Below are 18815 nucleotides of genomic sequence, written 5' to 3'. Positions count from 1 at the left end.
AAAGGGGTGCAACACGAGGACTTCCCAGGGGGTCACCCATCCTAGTACTACTCTCGCCCAAGCACGCTTAACTGCGGAGTTTTGATGGGATCCGGTGCATTAGTGCTGGTATGATCGCACCCGATAGGCACTCCGCTTTCAATTCTTTTAGTCCATTTTTCTGCCCCGTCGGGCACTGCTCGCTCTATCTCTGGCTTTCTTGGCCACGTCTCGCCGGCCGGACCCCGTATCCCGTTGGAGGGATGGCTACGGCCGAGAGTGCCCGCTGAAGGGGGCTATTTTGGCTCGCAGCTCGAAAAATCGCTGCAGCGAAAACCCTCCGGGAAGATCCGGACGGAATGAGCCGAAGTTGCGGCGACCGGATGAAAGAAGGGAACGGGGGGCGGGGAAGGGATTTCGTACAAAAACGAAAAAGGGGTGCAACACGAGGACTTCCCAGGGGGTCACCCATCCTAGTACTACTCTCGCCCAAGCACGCTTAACTGCGGAGTTCTGATGGGATCCGGTGCATTAGTGCTGGTATGATCGCACCCGATAGGCACTCCGCTTTCAATTCTTTTGGTCCATTTTTCGGCCCCGTCGGGCACCGCTCGCTCTATCTCTGGCTTTCTTGGCCACGTCTCGCCGGCCGGACCCCGTATCCCGTTGGAGGGATGGCTGCGGCCGAACGTGCCCGCTGACGGGGCTATTTTGGCTCGAAGCTGGAAAAATCGCTGCGAAAACTCTCCGGGAAGATCCGGACGGCATGAGCCGAAGTTGCGGCGACCGGATGAAAGAAGGGAACGGGGGGCGGGGAAGGGATTTCGTACAAAAACGAAAAAGGGGTGCAACACGAGGACTTCCCAGGGGGTCACCCATCCTAGTACTACTCTCGCCCAAGCACGCTTAACTGCGGAGTTCTGATGGGATCCGGTGCATTAGTGCTGGTATGATCGCACCCGATAGGCACTCCGCTTTCAATTCTTTTGGTCCATTTTTCTGCCCCGTCGGGCACTGCTCGCTCTATCTCTGGCTTTCTTGGCCACGTCTCGCCGGCCGGACCCCGTATCCCGTTGGAGGGATGGCTACGGCCGAGAGTGCCCGCTGAAGGGGGCTATTTTGGCTCGCAGCTCGAAAAATCGCTGCAGCGAAAACCCTCCGGGAAGATCCGGACGGAATGAGCCGAAGTTGCGGCGACCGGATGAAAGAAGGGAACGGGGGGCGGGGAAGGGATTTCGTACAAAAACGAAAAAGGGGTGCAACACGAGGACTTCCCAGGGGGTCACCCATCCTAGTACTACTCTCGCCCAAGCACGCTTAACTGCGGAGTTCTGATGGGATCCGGTGCATTAGTGCTGGTATGATCGCACCCGATAGGCACTCCGCTTTCAATTCTTTTGGTCCATTTTTCGGCCCCGTCGGGCACCGCTCGCTCTATCTCTGGCTTTCTTGGCCACGTCTCGCCGGCCGGACCCCGTATCCCGTTGGAGGGATGGCTGCGGCCGAACGTGCCCGCTGACGGGGCTATTTTGGCTCGAAGCTGGAAAAATCGCTGCGAAAACTCTCCGGGAAGATCCGGACGGCATGAGCCGAAGTTGCGGCGACCGGATGAAAGAAGGGAACGGGGGGCGGGGAAGGGATTTCGTACAAAAACGAAAAAGGGGTGCAACACGAGGACTTCCCAGGGGGTCACCCATCCTAGTACTACTCTCGCCCAAGCACGCTTAACTGCGGAGTTCTGATGGGATCCGGTGCATTAGTGCTGGTATGATCGCACCCGATAGGCACTCCGCTTTCAATTCTTTTGGTCCATTTTTCTGCCCCGTCGGGCACTGCTCGCTCTATCTCTGGCTTTCTTGGCCACGTCTCGCCGGCCGGACCCCGTATCCCGTTGGAGGGATGGCTACGGCCGAGAGTGCCCGCTGAAGGGGGCTATTTTGGCTCGCAGCTCGAAAAATCGCTGCAGCGAAAACCCTCCGGGAAGATCCGGACGGAATGAGCCGAAGTTGCGGCGACCGGATGAAAGAAGGGAACGGGGGGCGGGGAAGGGATTTCGTACAAAAACGAAAAAGGGGTGCAACACGAGGACTTCCCAGGGGGTCACCCATCCTAGTACTACTCTCGCCCAAGCACGCTTAACTGCGGAGTTCTGATGGGATCCGGTGCATTAGTGCTGGTATGATCGCACCCGATAGGCACTCCGCTTTCAATTCTTTTGGTCCATTTTTCGGCCCCGTCGGGCACCGCTCGCTCTATCTCTGGCTTTCTTGGCCACGTCTCGCCGGCCGGACCCCGTATCCCGTTGGAGGGATGGCTGCGGCCGAACGTGCCCGCTGACGGGGCTATTTTGGCTCGAAGCTGGAAAAATCGCTGCGAAAACTCTCCGGGAAGATCCGGACGGCATGAGCCGAAGTTGCGGCGACCGGATGAAAGAAGGGAACGGGGGGCGGGGAAGGGATTTCGTACAAAAACGAAAAAGGGGTGCAACACGAGGACTTCCCAGGGGGTCACCCATCCTAGTACTACTCTCGCCCAAGCACGCTTAACTGCGGAGTTTTGATGGGATCCGGTGCATTAGTGCTGGTATGATCGCACCCGATAGGCACTCCGCTTTCAATTCTTTTAGTCCATTTTTCTGCCCCGTCGGGCACTGCTCGCTCTATCTCTGGCTTTCTTGGCCACGTCTCGCCGGCCGGACCCCGTATCCCGTTGGAGGGATGGCTACGGCCGAGAGTGCCCGCTGAAGGGGGCTATTTTGGCTCGCAGCTCGAAAAATCGCTGCAGCGAAAACCCTCCGGGAAGATCCGGACGGAATGAGCCGAAGTTGCGGCGACCGGATGAAAGAAGGGAACGGGGGGCGGGGAAGGGATTTCGTACAAAAACGAAAAAGGGGTGCAACACGAGGACTTCCCAGGGGGTCACCCATCCTAGTACTACTCTCGCCCAAGCACGCTTAACTGCGGAGTTCTGATGGGATCCGGTGCATTAGTGCTGGTATGATCGCACCCGATAGGCACTCCGCTTTCAATTCTTTTGGTCCATTTTTCGGCCCCGTCGGGCACCGCTCGCTCTATCTCTGGCTTTCTTGGCCACGTCTCGCCGGCCGGACCCCGTATCCCGTTGGAGGGATGGCTGCGGCCGAACGTGCCCGCTGACGGGGCTATTTTGGCTCGAAGCTGGAAAAATCGCTGCGAAAACTCTCCGGGAAGATCCGGACGGCATGAGCCGAAGTTGCGGCGACCGGATGAAAGAAGGGAACGGGGGGCGGGGAAGGGATTTCGTACAAAAACGAAAAAGGGGTGCAACACGAGGACTTCCCAGGGGGTCACCCATCCTAGTACTACTCTCGCCCAAGCACGCTTAACTGCGGAGTTCTGATGGGATCCGGTGCATTAGTGCTGGTATGATCGCACCCGATAGGCACTCCGCTTTCAATTCTTTTGGTCCATTTTTCTGCCCCGTCGGGCACTGCTCGCTCTATCTCTGGCTTTCTTGGCCACGTCTCGCCGGCCGGACCCCGTATCCCGTTGGAGGGATGGCTACGGCCGAGAGTGCCCGCTGAAGGGGGCTATTTTGGCTCGCAGCTCGAAAAATCGCTGCAGCGAAAACCCTCCGGGAAGATCCGGACGGAATGAGCCGAAGTTGCGGCGACCGGATGAAAGAAGGGAACGGGGGGCGGGGAAGGGATTTCGTACAAAAACGAAAAAGGGGTGCAACACGAGGACTTCCCAGGGGGTCACCCATCCTAGTACTACTCTCGCCCAAGCACGCTTAACTGCGGAGTTCTGATGGGATCCGGTGCATTAGTGCTGGTATGATCGCACCCGATAGGCACTCCGCTTTCAATTCTTTTGGTCCATTTTTCTGCCCCGTCGGGCACTGCTCGCTCTATCTCTGGCTTTCTTGGCCACGTCTCGCCGGCCGGACCCCGTATCCCGTTGGAGGGATGGCTACGGCCGAGAGTGCCCGCTGAAGGGGGCTATTTTGGCTCGCAGCTCGAAAAATCGCTGCAGCGAAAACCCTCCGGGAAGATCCGGACGGAATGAGCCGAAGTTGCGGCGACCGGATGAAAGAAGGGAACGGGGGGCGGGGAAGGGATTTCGTACAAAAACGAAAAAGGGGTGCAACACGAGGACTTCCCAGGGGGTCACCCATCCTAGTACTACTCTCGCCCAAGCACGCTTAACTGCGGAGTTCTGATGGGATCCGGTGCATTAGTGCTGGTATGATCGCACCCGATAGGCACTCCGCTTTCAATTCTTTTGGTCCATTTTTCGGCCCCGTCGGGCACCGCTCGCTCTATCTCTGGCTTTCTTGGCCACGTCTCGCCGGCCGGACCCCGTATCCCGTTGGAGGGATGGCTGCGGCCGAACGTGCCCGCTGACGGGGCTATTTTGGCTCGAAGCTGGAAAAATCGCTGCGAAAACTCTCCGGGAAGATCCGGACGGCATGAGCCGAAGTTGCGGCGACCGGATGAAAGAAGGGAACGGGGGGCGGGGAAGGGATTTCGTACAAAAACGAAAAAGGGGTGCAACACGAGGACTTCCCAGGGGGTCACCCATCCTAGTACTACTCTCGCCCAAGCACGCTTAACTGCGGAGTTCTGATGGGATCCGGTGCATTAGTGCTGGTATGATCGCACCCGATAGGCACTCCGCTTTCAATTCTTTTGGTCCATTTTTCTGCCCCGTCGGGCACTGCTCGCTCTATCTCTGGCTTTCTTGGCCACGTCTCGCCGGCCGGACCCCGTATCCCGTTGGAGGGATGGCTACGGCCGAGAGTGCCCGCTGAAGGGGGCTATTTTGGCTCGCAGCTCGAAAAATCGCTGCAGCGAAAACTCTCCGGGAAGATCCGGACGGAATGAGCCGAAGTTGCGGCGACCGGATGAAAGAAGGGAACGGGGGGCGGGGAAGGGATTTCGTACAAAAACGAAAAAGGGGTGCAACACGAGGACTTCCCAGGGGGTCACCCATCCTAGTACTACTCTCGCCCAAGCACGCTTAACTGCGGAGTTCTGATGGGATCCGGTGCATTAGTGCTGGTATGATCGCACCCGATAGGCACTCCGCTTTCAATTCTTTTGGTCCATTTTTCGGCCCCGTCGGGCACCGCTCGCTCTATCTCTGGCTTTCTTGGCCACGTCTCGCCGGCCGGACCCCGTATCCCGTTGGAGGGATGGCTGCGGCCGAACGTGCCCGCTGACGGGGCTATTTTGGCTCGAAGCTGGAAAAATCGCTGCGAAAACTCTCCGGGAAGATCCGGACGGCATGAGCCGAAGTTGCGGCGACCGGATGAAAGAAGGGAACGGGGGGCGGGGAAGGGATTTCGTACAAAAACGAAAAAGGGGTGCAACACGAGGACTTCCCAGGGGGTCACCCATCCTAGTACTACTCTCGCCCAAGCACGCTTAACTGCGGAGTTCTGATGGGATCCGGTGCATTAGTGCTGGTATGATCGCACCCGATAGGCACTCCGCTTTCAATTCTTTTGGTCCATTTTTCGGCCCCGTCGGGCACCGCTCGCTCTATCTCTGGCTTTCTTGGCCACGTCTCGCCGGCCGGACCCCGTATCCCGTTGGAGGGATGGCTGCGGCCGAACGTGCCCGCTGACGGGGCTATTTTGGCTCGAAGCTGGAAAAATCGCTGCGAAAACTCTCCGGGAAGATCCGGACGGCATGAGCCGAAGTTGCGGCGACCGGATGAAAGAAGGGAACGGGGGGCGGGGAAGGGATTTCGTACAAAAACGAAAAAGGGGTGCAACACGAGGACTTCCCAGGGGGTCACCCATCCTAGTACTACTCTCGCCCAAGCACGCTTAACTGCGGAGTTCTGATGGGATCCGGTGCATTAGTGCTGGTATGATCGCACCCGATAGGCACTCCGCTTTCAATTCTTTTGGTCCATTTTTCTGCCCCGTCGGGCACTGCTCGCTCTATCTCTGGCTTTCTTGGCCACGTCTCGCCGGCCGGACCCCGTATCCCGTTGGAGGGATGGCTCCGGCCGAGAGTGCCCGCTGAAGGGGGCTATTTTGGCTCGCAGCTCGAAAAATCGCTGCAGCGAAAACTCTCCGGGAAGATCCGGACGGAATGAGCCGAAGTTGCGGCGACCGGATGAAAGAAGGGAACGGGGGGCGGGGAAGGGATTTCGTACAAAAACGAAAAAGGGGTGCAACACGAGGACTTCCCAGGGGGTCACCCATCCTAGTACTACTCTCGCCCAAGCACGCTTAACTGCGGAGTTCTGATGGGATCCGGTGCATTAGTGCTGTTATGATCGCACCCGATAGGCACTCCGCTTTCAATTCTTTTGGTCCATTTTTCGGCCCCGTCGGGCACCGCTCGCTCTATCTCTGGCTTTCTTGGCCACGTCTCGCCGGCCGGACCCCGTATCCCGTTGGAGGGATGGCTGCGGCCGAACGTGCCCGCTGACGGGGCTATTTTGGCTCGAAGCTGGAAAAATCGCTGCGAAAACTCTCCGGGAAGATCCGGACGGCATGAGCCGAAGTTGCGGCGACCGGATGAAAGAAGGGAACGGGGGGCGGGGAAGGGATTTCGTACAAAAACGAAAAAGGGGTGCAACACGAGGACTTCCCAGGGGGTCACCCATCCTAGTACTACTCTCGCCCAAGCACGCTTAACTGCGGAGTTCTGATGGGATCCGGTGCATTAGTGCTGGTATGATCGCACCCGATAGGCACTCCGCTTTCAATTCTTTTGGTCCATTTTTCTGCCCCGTCGGGCACTGCTCGCTCTATCTCTGGCTTTCTTGGCCACGTCTCGCCGGCCGGACCCCGTATCCCGTTGGAGGGATGGCTACGGCCGAGAGTGCCCGCTGAAGGGGGCTATTTTGGCTCGCAGCTCGAAAAATCGCTGCAGCGAAAACCCTCCGGGAAGATCCGGACGGAATGAGCCGAAGTTGCGGCGACCGGATGAAAGAAGGGAACGGGGGGCGGGGAAGGGATTTCGTACAAAAACGAAAAAGGGGTGCAACACGAGGACTTCCCAGGGGGTCACCCATCCTAGTACTACTCTCGCCCAAGCACGCTTAACTGCGGAGTTCTGATGGGATCCGGTGCATTAGTGCTGGTATGATCGCACCCGATAGGCACTCCGCTTTCAATTCTTTTGGTCCATTTTTCGGCCCCGTCGGGCACCGCTCGCTCTATCTCTGGCTTTCTTGGCCACGTCTCGCCGGCCGGACCCCGTATCCCGTTGGAGGGATGGCTGCGGCCGAACGTGCCCGCTGACGGGGCTATTTTGGCTCGAAGCTGGAAAAATCGCTGCGAAAACTCTCCGGGAAGATCCGGACGGCATGAGCCGAAGTTGCGGCGACCGGATGAAAGAAGGGAACGGGGGGCGGGGAAGGGATTTCGTACAAAAACGAAAAAGGGGTGCAACACGAGGACTTCCCAGGGGGTCACCCATCCTAGTACTACTCTCGCCCAAGCACGCTTAACTGCGGAGTTCTGATGGGATCCGGTGCATTAGTGCTGGTATGATCGCACCCGATAGGCACTCCGCTTTCAATTCTTTTGGTCCATTTTTCTGCCCCGTCGGGCACTGCTCGCTCTATCTCTGGCTTTCTTGGCCACGTCTCGCCGGCCGGACCCCGTATCCCGTTGGAGGGATGGCTACGGCCGAGAGTGCCCGCTGAAGGGGGCTATTTTGGCTCGCAGCTCGAAAAATCGCTGCAGCGAAAACTCTCCGGGAAGATCCGGACGGAATGAGCCGAAGTTGCGGCGACCGGATGAAAGAAGGGAACGGGGGGCGGGGAAGGGATTTCGTACAAAAACGAAAAAGGGGTGCAACACGAGGACTTCCCAGGGGGTCACCCATCCTAGTACTACTCTCGCCCAAGCACGCTTAACTGCGGAGTTCTGATGGGATCCGGTGCATTAGTGCTGGTATGATCGCACCCGATAGGCACTCCGCTTTCAATTCTTTTGGTCCATTTTTCTGCCCCGTCGGGCACTGCTCGCTCTATCTCTGGCTTTCTTGGCCACGTCTCGCCGGCCGGACCCCGTATCCCGTTGGAGGGATGGCTACGGCCGAGAGTGCCCGCTGAAGGGGGCTATTTTGGCTCGCAGCTCGAAAAATCGCTGCAGCGAAAACCCTCCGGGAAGATCCGGACGGAATGAGCCGAAGTTGCGGCGACCGGATGAAAGAAGGGAACGGGGGGCGGGGAAGGGATTTCGTACAAAAACGAAAAAGGGGTGCAACACGAGGACTTCCCAGGGGGTCACCCATCCTAGTACTACTCTCGCCCAAGCACGCTTAACTGCGGAGTTCTGATGGGATCCGGTGCATTAGTGCTGGTATGATCGCACCCGATAGGCACTCCGCTTTCAATTCTTTTGGTCCATTTTTCGGCCCCGTCGGGCACCGCTCGCTCTATCTCTGGCTTTCTTGGCCACGTCTCGCCGGCCGGACCCCGTATCCCGTTGGAGGGATGGCTGCGGCCGAACGTGCCCGCTGACGGGGCTATTTTGGCTCGAAGCTGGAAAAATCGCTGCGAAAACTCTCCGGGAAGATCCGGACGGCATGAGCCGAAGTTGCGGCGACCGGATGAAAGAAGGGAACGGGGGGCGGGGAAGGGATTTCGTACAAAAACGAAAAAGGGGTGCAACACGAGGACTTCCCAGGGGGTCACCCATCCTAGTACTACTCTCGCCCAAGCACGCTTAACTGCGGAGTTCTGATGGGATCCGGTGCATTAGTGCTGGTATGATCGCACCCGATAGGCACTCCGCTTTCAATTCTTTTGGTCCATTTTTCTGCCCCGTCGGGCACTGCTCGCTCTATCTCTGGCTTTCTTGGCCACGTCTCGCCGGCCGGACCCCGTATCCCGTTGGAGGGATGGCTACGGCCGAGAGTGCCCGCTGAAGGGGGCTATTTTGGCTCGCAGCTCGAAAAATCGCTGCAGCGAAAACTCTCCGGGAAGATCCGGACGGAATGAGCCGAAGTTGCGGCGACCGGATGAAAGAAGGGAACGGGGGGCGGGGAAGGGATTTCGTACAAAAACGAAAAAGGGGTGCAACACGAGGACTTCCCAGGGGGTCACCCATCCTAGTACTACTCTCGCCCAAGCACGCTTAACTGCGGAGTTCTGATGGGATCCGGTGCATTAGTGCTGGTATGATCGCACCCGATAGGCACTCCGCTTTCAATTCTTTTGGTCCATTTTTCTGCCCCGTCGGGCACTGCTCGCTCTATCTCTGGCTTTCTTGGCCACGTCTCGCCGGCCGGACCCCGTATCCCGTTGGAGGGATGGCTACGGCCGAGAGTGCCCGCTGAAGGGGGCTATTTTGGCTCGCAGCTCGAAAAATCGCTGCAGCGAAAACCCTCCGGGAAGATCCGGACGGAATGAGCCGAAGTTGCGGCGACCGGATGAAAGAAGGGAACGGGGGGCGGGGAAGGGATTTCGTACAAAAACGAAAAAGGGGTGCAACACGAGGACTTCCCAGGGGGTCACCCATCCTAGTACTACTCTCGCCCAAGCACGCTTAACTGCGGAGTTCTGATGGGATCCGGTGCATTAGTGCTGGTATGATCGCACCCGATAGGCACTCCGCTTTCAATTCTTTTGGTCCATTTTTCGGCCCCGTCGGGCACCGCTCGCTCTATCTCTGGCTTTCTTGGCCACGTCTCGCCGGCCGGACCCCGTATCCCGTTGGAGGGATGGCTGCGGCCGAACGTGCCCGCTGACGGGGCTATTTTGGCTCGAAGCTGGAAAAATCGCTGCGAAAACTCTCCGGGAAGATCCGGACGGCATGAGCCGAAGTTGCGGCGACCGGATGAAAGAAGGGAACGGGGGGCGGGGAAGGGATTTCGTACAAAAACGAAAAAGGGGTGCAACACGAGGACTTCCCAGGGGGTCACCCATCCTAGTACTACTCTCGCCCAAGCACGCTTAACTGCGGAGTTCTGATGGGATCCGGTGCATTAGTGCTGGTATGATCGCACCCGATAGGCACTCCGCTTTCAATTCTTTTGGTCCATTTTTCTGCCCCGTCGGGCACTGCTCGCTCTATCTCTGGCTTTCTTGGCCACGTCTCGCCGGCCGGACCCCGTATCCCGTTGGAGGGATGGCTACGGCCGAGAGTGCCCGCTGAAGGGGGCTATTTTGGCTCGCAGCTCGAAAAATCGCTGCAGCGAAAACCCTCCGGGAAGATCCGGACGGAATGAGCCGAAGTTGCGGCGACCGGATGAAAGAAGGGAACGGGGGGCGGGGAAGGGATTTCGTACAAAAACGAAAAAGGGGTGCAACACGAGGACTTCCCAGGGGGTCACCCATCCTAGTACTACTCTCGCCCAAGCACGCTTAACTGCGGAGTTCTGATGGGATCCGGTGCATTAGTGCTGGTATGATCGCACCCGATAGGCACTCCGCTTTCAATTCTTTTGGTCCATTTTTCGGCCCCGTCGGGCACCGCTCGCTCTATCTCTGGCTTTCTTGGCCACGTCTCGCCGGCCGGACCCCGTATCCCGTTGGAGGGATGGCTGCGGCCGAACGTGCCCGCTGACGGGGCTATTTTGGCTCGAAGCTGGAAAAATCGCTGCGAAAACTCTCCGGGAAGATCCGGACGGCATGAGCCGAAGTTGCGGCGACCGGATGAAAGAAGGGAACGGGGGGCGGGGAAGGGATTTCGTACAAAAACGAAAAAGGGGTGCAACACGAGGACTTCCCAGGGGGTCACCCATCCTAGTACTACTCTCGCCCAAGCACGCTTAACTGCGGAGTTCTGATGGGATCCGGTGCATTAGTGCTGGTATGATCGCACCCGATAGGCACTCCGCTTTCAATTCTTTTGGTCCATTTTTCTGCCCCGTCGGGCACTGCTCGCTCTATCTCTGGCTTTCTTGGCCACGTCTCGCCGGCCGGACCCCGTATCCCGTTGGAGGGATGGCTACGGCCGAGAGTGCCCGCTGAAGGGGGCTATTTTGGCTCGCAGCTCGAAAAATCGCTGCAGCGAAAACCCTCCGGGAAGATCCGGACGGAATGAGCCGAAGTTGCGGCGACCGGATGAAAGAAGGGAACGGGGGGCGGGGAAGGGATTTCGTACAAAAACGAAAAAGGGGTGCAACACGAGGACTTCCCAGGGGGTCACCCATCCTAGTACTACTCTCGCCCAAGCACGCTTAACTGCGGAGTTCTGATGGGATCCGGTGCATTAGTGCTGGTATGATCGCACCCGATAGGCACTCCGCTTTCAATTCTTTTGGTCCATTTTTCGGCCCCGTCGGGCACCGCTCGCTCTATCTCTGGCTTTCTTGGCCACGTCTCGCCGGCCGGACCCCGTATCCCGTTGGAGGGATGGCTGCGGCCGAACGTGCCCGCTGACGGGGCTATTTTGGCTCGAAGCTGGAAAAATCGCTGCGAAAACTCTCCGGGAAGATCCGGACGGCATGAGCCGAAGTTGCGGCGACCGGATGAAAGAAGGGAACGGGGGGCGGGGAAGGGATTTCGTACAAAAACGAAAAAGGGGTGCAACACGAGGACTTCCCAGGGGGTCACCCATCCTAGTACTACTCTCGCCCAAGCACGCTTAACTGCGGAGTTCTGATGGGATCCGGTGCATTAGTGCTGGTATGATCGCACCCGATAGGCACTCCGCTTTCAATTCTTTTGGTCCATTTTTCTGCCCCGTCGGGCACTGCTCGCTCTATCTCTGGCTTTCTTGGCCACGTCTCGCCGGCCGGACCCCGTATCCCGTTGGAGGGATGGCTACGGCCGAGAGTGCCCGCTGAAGGGGGCTATTTTGGCTCGCAGCTCGAAAAATCGCTGCAGCGAAAACCCTCCGGGAAGATCCGGACGGAATGAGCCGAAGTTGCGGCGACCGGATGAAAGAAGGGAACGGGGGGCGGGGAAGGGATTTCGTACAAAAACGAAAAAGGGGTGCAACACGAGGACTTCCCAGGGGGTCACCCATCCTAGTACTACTCTCGCCCAAGCACGCTTAACTGCGGAGTTCTGATGGGATCCGGTGCATTAGTGCTGGTATGATCGCACCCGATAGGCACTCCGCTTTCAATTCTTTTGGTCCATTTTTCGGCCCCGTCGGGCACCGCTCGCTCTATCTCTGGCTTTCTTGGCCACGTCTCGCCGGCCGGACCCCGTATCCCGTTGGAGGGATGGCTGCGGCCGAACGTGCCCGCTGACGGGGCTATTTTGGCTCGAAGCTGGAAAAATCGCTGCGAAAACTCTCCGGGAAGATCCGGACGGCATGAGCCGAAGTTGCGGCGACCGGATGAAAGAAGGGAACGGGGGGCGGGGAAGGGATTTCGTACAAAAACGAAAAAGGGGTGCAACACGAGGACTTCCCAGGGGGTCACCCATCCTAGTACTACTCTCGCCCAAGCACGCTTAACTGCGGAGTTCTGATGGGATCCGGTGCATTAGTGCTGGTATGATCGCACCCGATAGGCACTCCGCTTTCAATTCTTTTGGTCCATTTTTCTGCCCCGTCGGGCACTGCTCGCTCTATCTCTGGCTTTCTTGGCCACGTCTCGCCGGCCGGACCCCGTATCCCGTTGGAGGGATGGCTACGGCCGAGAGTGCCCGCTGAAGGGGGCTATTTTGGCTCGCAGCTCGAAAAATCGCTGCAGCGAAAACCCTCCGGGAAGATCCGGACGGAATGAGCCGAAGTTGCGGCGACCGGATGAAAGAAGGGAACGGGGGGCGGGGAAGGGATTTCGTACAAAAACGAAAAAGGGGTGCAACACGAGGACTTCCCAGGGGGTCACCCATCCTAGTACTACTCTCGCCCAAGCACGCTTAACTGCGGAGTTCTGATGGGATCCGGTGCATTAGTGCTGGTATGATCGCACCCGATAGGCACTCCGCTTTCAATTCTTTTGGTCCATTTTTCGGCCCCGTCGGGCACCGCTCGCTCTATCTCTGGCTTTCTTGGCCACGTCTCGCCGGCCGGACCCCGTATCCCGTTGGAGGGATGGCTGCGGCCGAACGTGCCCGCTGACGGGGCTATTTTGGCTCGAAGCTGGAAAAATCGCTGCGAAAACTCTCCGGGAAGATCCGGACGGCATGAGCCGAAGTTGCGGCGACCGGATGAAAGAAGGGAACGGGGGGCGGGGAAGGGATTTCGTACAAAAACGAAAAAGGGGTGCAACACGAGGACTTCCCAGGGGGTCACCCATCCTAGTACTACTCTCGCCCAAGCACGCTTAACTGCGGAGTTCTGATGGGATCCGGTGCATTAGTGCTGGTATGATCGCACCCGATAGGCACTCCGCTTTCAATTCTTTTGGTCCATTTTTCTGCCCCGTCGGGCACTGCTCGCTCTATCTCTGGCTTTCTTGGCCACGTCTCGCCGGCCGGACCCCGTATCCCGTTGGAGGGATGGCTACGGCCGAGAGTGCCCGCTGAAGGGGGCTATTTTGGCTCGCAGCTCGAAAAATCGCTGCAGCGAAAACTCTCCGGGAAGATCCGGACGGAATGAGCCGAAGTTGCGGCGACCGGATGAAAGAAGGGAACGGGGGGCGGGGAAGGGATTTCGTACAAAAACGAAAAAGGGGTGCAACACGAGGACTTCCCAGGGGGTCACCCATCCTAGTACTACTCTCGCCCAAGCACGCTTAACTGCGGAGTTCTGATGGGATCCGGTGCATTAGTGCTGGTATGATCGCACCCGATAGGCACTCCGCTTTCAATTCTTTTGGTCCATTTTTCGGCCCCGTCGGGCACCGCTCGCTCTATCTCTGGCTTTCTTGGCCACGTCTCGCCGGCCGGACCCCGTATCCCGTTGGAGGGATGGCTGCGGCCGAACGTGCCCGCTGACGGGGCTATTTTGGCTCGAAGCTGGAAAAATCGCTGCGAAAACTCTCCGGGAAGATCCGGACGGCATGAGCCGAAGTTGCGGCGACCGGATGAAAGAAGGGAACGGGGGGCGGGGAAGGGATTTCGTACAAAAACGAAAAAGGGGTGCAACACGAGGACTTCCCAGGGGGTCACCCATCCTAGTACTACTCTCGCCCAAGCACGCTTAACTGCGGAGTTCTGATGGGATCCGGTGCATTAGTGCTGGTATGATCGCACCCGATAGGCACTCCGCTTTCAATTCTTTTGGTCCATTTTTCTGCCCCGTCGGGCACTGCTCGCTCTATCTCTGGCTTTCTTGGCCACGTCTCGCCGGCCGGACCCCGTATCCCGTTGGAGGGATGGCTACGGCCGAGAGTGCCCGCTGAAGGGGGCTATTTTGGCTCGCAGCTCGAAAAATCGCTGCAGCGAAAACTCTCCGGGAAGATCCGGACGGAATGAGCCGAAGTTGCGGCGACCGGATGAAAGAAGGGAACGGGGGGCGGGGAAGGGATTTCGTACAAAAACGAAAAAGGGGTGCAACACGAGGACTTCCCAGGGGGTCACCCATCCTAGTACTACTCTCGCCCAAGCACGCTTAACTGCGGAGTTCTGATGGGATCCGGTGCATTAGTGCTGGTATGATCGCACCCGATAGGCACTCCGCTTTCAATTCTTTTGGTCCATTTTTCGGCCCCGTCGGGCACCGCTCGCTCTATCTCTGGCTTTCTTGGCCACGTCTCGCCGGCCGGACCCCGTATCCCGTTGGAGGGATGGCTGCGGCCGAACGTGCCCGCTGACGGGGCTATTTTGGCTCGAAGCTGGAAAAATCGCTGCGAAAACTCTCCGGGAAGATCCGGACGGCATGAGCCGAAGTTGCGGCGACCGGATGAAAGAAGGGAACGGGGGGCGGGGAAGGGATTTCGTACAAAAACGAAAAAGGGGTGCAACACGAGGACTTCCCAGGGGGTCACCCATCCTAGTACTACTCTCGCCCAAGCACGCTTAACTGCGGAGTTCTGATGGGATCCGGTGCATTAGTGCTGGTATGATCGCACCCGATAGGCACTCCGCTTTCAATTCTTTTGGTCCATTTTTCTGCCCCGTCGGGCACTGCTCGCTCTATCTCTGGCTTTCTTGGCCACGTCTCGCCGGCCGGACCCCGTATCCCGTTGGAGGGATGGCTACGGCCGAGAGTGCCCGCTGAAGGGGGCTATTTTGGCTCGCAGCTCGAAAAATCGCTGCAGCGAAAACTCTCCGGGAAGATCCGGACGGAATGAGCCGAAGTTGCGGCGACCGGATGAAAGAAGGGAACGGGGGGCGGGGAAGGGATTTCGTACAAAAACGAAAAAGGGGTGCAACACGAGGACTTCCCAGGGGGTCACCCATCCTAGTACTACTCTCGCCCAAGCACGCTTAACTGCGGAGTTCTGATGGGATCCGGTGCATTAGTGCTGGTATGATCGCACCCGATAGGCACTCCGCTTTCAATTCTTTTGGTCCATTTTTCGGCCCCGTCGGGCACCGCTCGCTCTATCTCTGGCTTTCTTGGCCACGTCTCGCCGGCCGGACCCCGTATCCCGTTGGAGGGATGGCTGCGGCCGAACGTGCCCGCTGACGGGGCTATTTTGGCTCGAAGCTGGAAAAATCGCTGCGAAAACTCTCCGGGAAGATCCGGACGGCATGAGCCGAAGTTGCGGCGACCGGATGAAAGAAGGGAACGGGGGGCGGGGAAGGGATTTCGTACAAAAACGAAAAAGGGGTGCAACACGAGGACTTCCCAGGGGGTCACCCATCCTAGTACTACTCTCGCCCAAGCACGCTTAACTGCGGAGTTCTGATGGGATCCGGTGCATTAGTGCTGGTATGATCGCACCCGATAGGCACTCCGCTTTCAATTCTTTTGGTCCATTTTTCTGCCCCGTCGGGCACTGCTCGCTCTATCTCTGGCTTTCTTGGCCACGTCTCGCCGGCCGGACCCCGTATCCCGTTGGAGGGATGGCTACGGCCGAGAGTGCCCGCTGAAGGGGGCTATTTTGGCTCGCAGCTCGAAAAATCGCTGCAGCGAAAACTCTCCGGGAAGATCCGGACGGAATGAGCCGAAGTTGCGGCGACCGGATGAAAGAAGGGAACGGGGGGCGGGGAAGGGATTTCGTACAAAAACGAAAAAGGGGTGCAACACGAGGACTTCCCAGGGGGTCACCCATCCTAGTACTACTCTCGCCCAAGCACGCTTAACTGCGGAGTTCTGATGGGATCCGGTGCATTAGTGCTGGTATGATCGCACCCGATAGGCACTCCGCTTTCAATTCTTTTGGTCCATTTTTCGGCCCCGTCGGGCACCGCTCGCTCTATCTCTGGCTTTCTTGGCCACGTCTCGCCGGCCGGACCCCGTATCCCGTTGGAGGGATGGCTGCGGCCGAACGTGCCCGCTGACGGGGCTATTTTGGCTCGAAGCTGGAAAAATCGCTGCGAAAACTCTCCGGGAAGATCCGGACGGCATGAGCCGAAGTTGCGGCGACCGGATGAAAGAAGGGAACGGGGGGCGGGGAAGGGATTTCGTACAAAAACGAAAAAGGGGTGCAACACGAGGACTTCCCAGGGGGTCACCCATCCTAGTACTACTCTCGCCCAAGCACGCTTAACTGCGGAGTTCTGATGGGATCCGGTGCATTAGTGCTGGTATGATCGCACCCGATAGGCACTCCGCTTTCAATTCTTTTGGTCCATTTTTCTGCCCCGTCGGGCACTGCTCGCTCTATCTCTGGCTTTCTTGGCCACGTCTCGCCGGCCGGACCCCGTATCCCGTTGGAGGGATGGCTACGGCCGAGAGTGCCCGCTGAAGGGGGCTATTTTGGCTCGCAGCTCGAAAAATCGCTGCAGCGAAAACTCTCCGGGAAGATCCGGACGGAATGAGCCGAAGTTGCGGCGACCGGATGAAAGAAGGGAACGGGGGGCGGGGAAGGGATTTCGTACAAAAACGAAAAAGGGGTGCAACACGAGGACTTCCCAGGGGGTCACCCATCCTAGTACTACTCTCGCCCAAGCACGCTTAACTGCGGAGTTCTGATGGGATCCGGTGCATTAGTGCTGGTATGATCGCACCCGATAGGCACTCCGCTTTCAATTCTTTTGGTCCATTTTTCGGCCCCGTCGGGCACCGCTCGCTCTATCTCTGGCTTTCTTGGCCACGTCTCGCCGGCCGGACCCCGTATCCCGTTGGAGGGATGGCTGCGGCCGAACGTGCCCGCTGACGGGGCTATTTTGGCTCGAAGCTGGAAAAATCGCTGCGAAAACTCTCCGGGAAGATCCGGACGGCATGAGCCGAAGTTGCGGCGACCGGATGAAAGAAGGGAACGGGGGGCGGGGAAGGGATTTCGTACAAAAACGAAAAAGGGGTGCAACACGAGGACTTCCCAGGGGGTCACCCATCCTAGTACTACTCTCGCCCAAGCACGCTTAACTGCGGAGTTCTGATGGGATCCGGTGCATTAGTGCTGGTATGATCGCACCCGATAGGCACTCCGCTTTCAATTCTTTTGGTCCATTTTTCTGCCCCGTCGGGCACTGCTCGCTCTATCTCTGGCTTTCTTGGCCACGTCTCGCCGGCCGGACCCCGTATCCCGTTGGAGGGATGGCTACGGCCGAGAGTGCCCGCTGAAGGGGGCTATTTTGGCTCGCAGCTCGAAAAATCGCTGCAGCGAAAACCCTCCGGGAAGATCCGGACGGAATGAGCCGAAGTTGCGGCGACCGGATGAAAGAAGGGAACGGGGGGCGGGGAAGGGATTTCGTACAAAAACGAAAAAGGGGTGCAACACGAGGACTTCCCAGGGGGTCACCCATCCTAGTACTACTCTCGCCCAAGCACGCTTAACTGCGGAGTTCTGATGGGATCCGGTGCATTAGTGCTGGTATGATCGCACCCGATAGGCACTCCGCTTTCAATTCTTTTGGTCCATTTTTCGGCCCCGTCGGGCACCGCTCGCTCTATCTCTGGCTTTCTTGGCCACGTCTCGCCGGCCGGACCCCGTATCCCGTTGGAGGGATGGCTGCGGCCGAACGTGCCCGCTGACGGGGCTATTTTGGCTCGAAGCTGGAAAAATCGCTGCGAAAACTCTCCGGGAAGATCCGGACGGCATGAGCCGAAGTTGCGGCGACCGGATGAAAGAAGGGAACGGGGGGCGGGGAAGGGATTTCGTACAAAAACGAAAAAGGGGTGCAACACGAGGACTTCCCAGGGGGTCACCCATCCTAGTACTACTCTCGCCCAAGCACGCTTAACTGCGGAGTTCTGATGGGATCCGGTGCATTAGTGCTGGTATGATCGCACCCGATAGGCACTCCGCTTTCAATTCTTTTGGTCCATTTTTCTGCCCCGTCGGGCACTGCTCGCTCTATCTCTGGCTTTCTTGGCCACGTCTCGCCGGCCGGACCCCGTATCCCGTTGGAGGGATGGCTACGGCCGAGAGTGCCCGCTGAAGGGGGCTATTTTGGCTCGCAGCTCGAAAAATCGCTGCAGCGAAAACTCTCCGGGAAGATCCGGACGGAATGAGCCGAAGTTGCGGCGACCGGATGAAAGAAGGGAACGGGGGGCGGGGAAGGGATTTCGTACAAAAACGAAAAAGGGGTGCAACACGAGGACTTCCCAGGGGGTCACCCATCCTAGTACTACTCTCGCCCAAGCACGCTTAACTGCGGAGTTCTGATGGGATCCGGTGCATTAGTGCTGGTATGATCGCACCCGATAGGCACTCCGCTTTCAATTCTTTTGGTCCATTTTTCGGCCCCGTCGGGCACCGCTCGCTCTATCTCTGGCTTTCTTGGCCACGTCTCGCCGGCCGGACCCCGTATCCCGTTGGAGGGATGGCTGCGGCCGAACGTGCCCGCTGACGGGGCTATTTTGGCTCGAAGCTGGAAAAATCGCTGCGAAAACTCTCCGGGAAGATCCGGACGGCATGAGCCGAAGTTGCGGCGACCGGATGAAAGAAGGGAACGGGGGGCGGGGAAGGGATTTCGTACAAAAAC

The 18815-nt window shown here is 58.4% G+C and overlaps 46 non-coding genes across 46 annotated transcripts; all 46 read right to left on the bottom strand.

Annotated features, from left to right (window-relative positions):
- Window positions 1-3: 3 nt before the first annotated feature.
- LOC131305372 (5S ribosomal RNA) lies at window positions 4-122 on the bottom strand. The gene has a single exon (XR_009192959.1). It is a non-coding gene; the product is annotated as a 5S ribosomal RNA (ribosomal RNA).
- A 292-nt stretch (window positions 123-414) lies between these two features.
- On the bottom strand, window positions 415-533 carry LOC131304936 (5S ribosomal RNA). Its single transcript, XR_009192542.1, has one exon. It is a non-coding gene; the product is annotated as a 5S ribosomal RNA (ribosomal RNA).
- Window positions 534-821: 288 nt separating this feature from the next.
- On the bottom strand, window positions 822-940 carry LOC131304935 (5S ribosomal RNA). Its single transcript, XR_009192541.1, has one exon. It is a non-coding gene; the product is annotated as a 5S ribosomal RNA (ribosomal RNA).
- Window positions 941-1232: 292 nt separating this feature from the next.
- On the bottom strand, window positions 1233-1351 carry LOC131304933 (5S ribosomal RNA). The gene has a single exon (XR_009192539.1). It is a non-coding gene; the product is annotated as a 5S ribosomal RNA (ribosomal RNA).
- Window positions 1352-1639: 288 nt separating this feature from the next.
- LOC131304932 (5S ribosomal RNA) lies at window positions 1640-1758 on the bottom strand. The gene has a single exon (XR_009192538.1). It is a non-coding gene; the product is annotated as a 5S ribosomal RNA (ribosomal RNA).
- Window positions 1759-2050: 292 nt separating this feature from the next.
- On the bottom strand, window positions 2051-2169 carry LOC131304931 (5S ribosomal RNA). Its single transcript, XR_009192537.1, has one exon. It is a non-coding gene; the product is annotated as a 5S ribosomal RNA (ribosomal RNA).
- Window positions 2170-2457: 288 nt separating this feature from the next.
- Window positions 2458-2576, bottom strand: LOC131305371 (5S ribosomal RNA). The gene has a single exon (XR_009192958.1). It is a non-coding gene; the product is annotated as a 5S ribosomal RNA (ribosomal RNA).
- A 292-nt stretch (window positions 2577-2868) lies between these two features.
- LOC131304930 (5S ribosomal RNA) lies at window positions 2869-2987 on the bottom strand. Its single transcript, XR_009192536.1, has one exon. It is a non-coding gene; the product is annotated as a 5S ribosomal RNA (ribosomal RNA).
- Window positions 2988-3275: 288 nt separating this feature from the next.
- On the bottom strand, window positions 3276-3394 carry LOC131304929 (5S ribosomal RNA). Its single transcript, XR_009192535.1, has one exon. It is a non-coding gene; the product is annotated as a 5S ribosomal RNA (ribosomal RNA).
- A 292-nt stretch (window positions 3395-3686) lies between these two features.
- LOC131304928 (5S ribosomal RNA) lies at window positions 3687-3805 on the bottom strand. The gene has a single exon (XR_009192534.1). It is a non-coding gene; the product is annotated as a 5S ribosomal RNA (ribosomal RNA).
- Window positions 3806-4097: 292 nt separating this feature from the next.
- Window positions 4098-4216, bottom strand: LOC131304926 (5S ribosomal RNA). Its single transcript, XR_009192533.1, has one exon. It is a non-coding gene; the product is annotated as a 5S ribosomal RNA (ribosomal RNA).
- Window positions 4217-4504: 288 nt separating this feature from the next.
- Window positions 4505-4623, bottom strand: LOC131304925 (5S ribosomal RNA). Its single transcript, XR_009192532.1, has one exon. It is a non-coding gene; the product is annotated as a 5S ribosomal RNA (ribosomal RNA).
- A 292-nt stretch (window positions 4624-4915) lies between these two features.
- Window positions 4916-5034, bottom strand: LOC131304924 (5S ribosomal RNA). Its single transcript, XR_009192531.1, has one exon. It is a non-coding gene; the product is annotated as a 5S ribosomal RNA (ribosomal RNA).
- A 288-nt stretch (window positions 5035-5322) lies between these two features.
- Window positions 5323-5441, bottom strand: LOC131304923 (5S ribosomal RNA). The gene has a single exon (XR_009192530.1). It is a non-coding gene; the product is annotated as a 5S ribosomal RNA (ribosomal RNA).
- Window positions 5442-5729: 288 nt separating this feature from the next.
- Window positions 5730-5848, bottom strand: LOC131304920 (5S ribosomal RNA). Its single transcript, XR_009192528.1, has one exon. It is a non-coding gene; the product is annotated as a 5S ribosomal RNA (ribosomal RNA).
- Window positions 5849-6140: 292 nt separating this feature from the next.
- LOC131305498 (5S ribosomal RNA) lies at window positions 6141-6259 on the bottom strand. The gene has a single exon (XR_009193077.1). It is a non-coding gene; the product is annotated as a 5S ribosomal RNA (ribosomal RNA).
- Window positions 6260-6547: 288 nt separating this feature from the next.
- On the bottom strand, window positions 6548-6666 carry LOC131304919 (5S ribosomal RNA). Its single transcript, XR_009192527.1, has one exon. It is a non-coding gene; the product is annotated as a 5S ribosomal RNA (ribosomal RNA).
- Window positions 6667-6958: 292 nt separating this feature from the next.
- On the bottom strand, window positions 6959-7077 carry LOC131304918 (5S ribosomal RNA). The gene has a single exon (XR_009192526.1). It is a non-coding gene; the product is annotated as a 5S ribosomal RNA (ribosomal RNA).
- A 288-nt stretch (window positions 7078-7365) lies between these two features.
- Window positions 7366-7484, bottom strand: LOC131304917 (5S ribosomal RNA). Its single transcript, XR_009192525.1, has one exon. It is a non-coding gene; the product is annotated as a 5S ribosomal RNA (ribosomal RNA).
- A 292-nt stretch (window positions 7485-7776) lies between these two features.
- LOC131304916 (5S ribosomal RNA) lies at window positions 7777-7895 on the bottom strand. Its single transcript, XR_009192524.1, has one exon. It is a non-coding gene; the product is annotated as a 5S ribosomal RNA (ribosomal RNA).
- A 292-nt stretch (window positions 7896-8187) lies between these two features.
- On the bottom strand, window positions 8188-8306 carry LOC131304915 (5S ribosomal RNA). Its single transcript, XR_009192523.1, has one exon. It is a non-coding gene; the product is annotated as a 5S ribosomal RNA (ribosomal RNA).
- Window positions 8307-8594: 288 nt separating this feature from the next.
- On the bottom strand, window positions 8595-8713 carry LOC131304914 (5S ribosomal RNA). Its single transcript, XR_009192522.1, has one exon. It is a non-coding gene; the product is annotated as a 5S ribosomal RNA (ribosomal RNA).
- Window positions 8714-9005: 292 nt separating this feature from the next.
- Window positions 9006-9124, bottom strand: LOC131304913 (5S ribosomal RNA). Its single transcript, XR_009192521.1, has one exon. It is a non-coding gene; the product is annotated as a 5S ribosomal RNA (ribosomal RNA).
- Window positions 9125-9416: 292 nt separating this feature from the next.
- On the bottom strand, window positions 9417-9535 carry LOC131304912 (5S ribosomal RNA). The gene has a single exon (XR_009192520.1). It is a non-coding gene; the product is annotated as a 5S ribosomal RNA (ribosomal RNA).
- A 288-nt stretch (window positions 9536-9823) lies between these two features.
- On the bottom strand, window positions 9824-9942 carry LOC131304911 (5S ribosomal RNA). The gene has a single exon (XR_009192519.1). It is a non-coding gene; the product is annotated as a 5S ribosomal RNA (ribosomal RNA).
- Window positions 9943-10234: 292 nt separating this feature from the next.
- Window positions 10235-10353, bottom strand: LOC131304909 (5S ribosomal RNA). The gene has a single exon (XR_009192517.1). It is a non-coding gene; the product is annotated as a 5S ribosomal RNA (ribosomal RNA).
- Window positions 10354-10641: 288 nt separating this feature from the next.
- LOC131304908 (5S ribosomal RNA) lies at window positions 10642-10760 on the bottom strand. The gene has a single exon (XR_009192516.1). It is a non-coding gene; the product is annotated as a 5S ribosomal RNA (ribosomal RNA).
- A 292-nt stretch (window positions 10761-11052) lies between these two features.
- On the bottom strand, window positions 11053-11171 carry LOC131304907 (5S ribosomal RNA). The gene has a single exon (XR_009192515.1). It is a non-coding gene; the product is annotated as a 5S ribosomal RNA (ribosomal RNA).
- Window positions 11172-11459: 288 nt separating this feature from the next.
- LOC131304906 (5S ribosomal RNA) lies at window positions 11460-11578 on the bottom strand. Its single transcript, XR_009192514.1, has one exon. It is a non-coding gene; the product is annotated as a 5S ribosomal RNA (ribosomal RNA).
- A 292-nt stretch (window positions 11579-11870) lies between these two features.
- On the bottom strand, window positions 11871-11989 carry LOC131304904 (5S ribosomal RNA). Its single transcript, XR_009192513.1, has one exon. It is a non-coding gene; the product is annotated as a 5S ribosomal RNA (ribosomal RNA).
- A 288-nt stretch (window positions 11990-12277) lies between these two features.
- Window positions 12278-12396, bottom strand: LOC131304903 (5S ribosomal RNA). The gene has a single exon (XR_009192512.1). It is a non-coding gene; the product is annotated as a 5S ribosomal RNA (ribosomal RNA).
- Window positions 12397-12688: 292 nt separating this feature from the next.
- On the bottom strand, window positions 12689-12807 carry LOC131304902 (5S ribosomal RNA). The gene has a single exon (XR_009192511.1). It is a non-coding gene; the product is annotated as a 5S ribosomal RNA (ribosomal RNA).
- Window positions 12808-13095: 288 nt separating this feature from the next.
- Window positions 13096-13214, bottom strand: LOC131304901 (5S ribosomal RNA). The gene has a single exon (XR_009192510.1). It is a non-coding gene; the product is annotated as a 5S ribosomal RNA (ribosomal RNA).
- Window positions 13215-13506: 292 nt separating this feature from the next.
- On the bottom strand, window positions 13507-13625 carry LOC131304900 (5S ribosomal RNA). The gene has a single exon (XR_009192509.1). It is a non-coding gene; the product is annotated as a 5S ribosomal RNA (ribosomal RNA).
- A 288-nt stretch (window positions 13626-13913) lies between these two features.
- On the bottom strand, window positions 13914-14032 carry LOC131304899 (5S ribosomal RNA). The gene has a single exon (XR_009192508.1). It is a non-coding gene; the product is annotated as a 5S ribosomal RNA (ribosomal RNA).
- Window positions 14033-14324: 292 nt separating this feature from the next.
- LOC131304897 (5S ribosomal RNA) lies at window positions 14325-14443 on the bottom strand. Its single transcript, XR_009192506.1, has one exon. It is a non-coding gene; the product is annotated as a 5S ribosomal RNA (ribosomal RNA).
- A 288-nt stretch (window positions 14444-14731) lies between these two features.
- Window positions 14732-14850, bottom strand: LOC131304896 (5S ribosomal RNA). The gene has a single exon (XR_009192505.1). It is a non-coding gene; the product is annotated as a 5S ribosomal RNA (ribosomal RNA).
- Window positions 14851-15142: 292 nt separating this feature from the next.
- Window positions 15143-15261, bottom strand: LOC131304895 (5S ribosomal RNA). Its single transcript, XR_009192504.1, has one exon. It is a non-coding gene; the product is annotated as a 5S ribosomal RNA (ribosomal RNA).
- Window positions 15262-15549: 288 nt separating this feature from the next.
- On the bottom strand, window positions 15550-15668 carry LOC131304894 (5S ribosomal RNA). Its single transcript, XR_009192503.1, has one exon. It is a non-coding gene; the product is annotated as a 5S ribosomal RNA (ribosomal RNA).
- Window positions 15669-15960: 292 nt separating this feature from the next.
- On the bottom strand, window positions 15961-16079 carry LOC131304893 (5S ribosomal RNA). The gene has a single exon (XR_009192502.1). It is a non-coding gene; the product is annotated as a 5S ribosomal RNA (ribosomal RNA).
- A 288-nt stretch (window positions 16080-16367) lies between these two features.
- Window positions 16368-16486, bottom strand: LOC131306281 (5S ribosomal RNA). Its single transcript, XR_009193825.1, has one exon. It is a non-coding gene; the product is annotated as a 5S ribosomal RNA (ribosomal RNA).
- Window positions 16487-16778: 292 nt separating this feature from the next.
- Window positions 16779-16897, bottom strand: LOC131306280 (5S ribosomal RNA). The gene has a single exon (XR_009193824.1). It is a non-coding gene; the product is annotated as a 5S ribosomal RNA (ribosomal RNA).
- Window positions 16898-17185: 288 nt separating this feature from the next.
- LOC131306279 (5S ribosomal RNA) lies at window positions 17186-17304 on the bottom strand. The gene has a single exon (XR_009193823.1). It is a non-coding gene; the product is annotated as a 5S ribosomal RNA (ribosomal RNA).
- Window positions 17305-17596: 292 nt separating this feature from the next.
- Window positions 17597-17715, bottom strand: LOC131306278 (5S ribosomal RNA). Its single transcript, XR_009193822.1, has one exon. It is a non-coding gene; the product is annotated as a 5S ribosomal RNA (ribosomal RNA).
- Window positions 17716-18003: 288 nt separating this feature from the next.
- On the bottom strand, window positions 18004-18122 carry LOC131306277 (5S ribosomal RNA). Its single transcript, XR_009193821.1, has one exon. It is a non-coding gene; the product is annotated as a 5S ribosomal RNA (ribosomal RNA).
- Window positions 18123-18414: 292 nt separating this feature from the next.
- Window positions 18415-18533, bottom strand: LOC131306275 (5S ribosomal RNA). The gene has a single exon (XR_009193819.1). It is a non-coding gene; the product is annotated as a 5S ribosomal RNA (ribosomal RNA).
- Between the last annotated feature and the right edge of the window lie 282 nt (window positions 18534-18815).

The sequence above is a fragment of the Rhododendron vialii genome, chromosome 10a (genome assembly GCF_030253575.1).
Source record: "Rhododendron vialii isolate Sample 1 chromosome 10a, ASM3025357v1".
In the NCBI taxonomy this organism is placed as follows: Eukaryota; Viridiplantae; Streptophyta; class Magnoliopsida; order Ericales; family Ericaceae; genus Rhododendron; species Rhododendron vialii.
The sequence above is the reverse complement of the archived record's forward strand: the minus strand, read 5'-3'. Positions and strand labels throughout refer to the sequence as shown.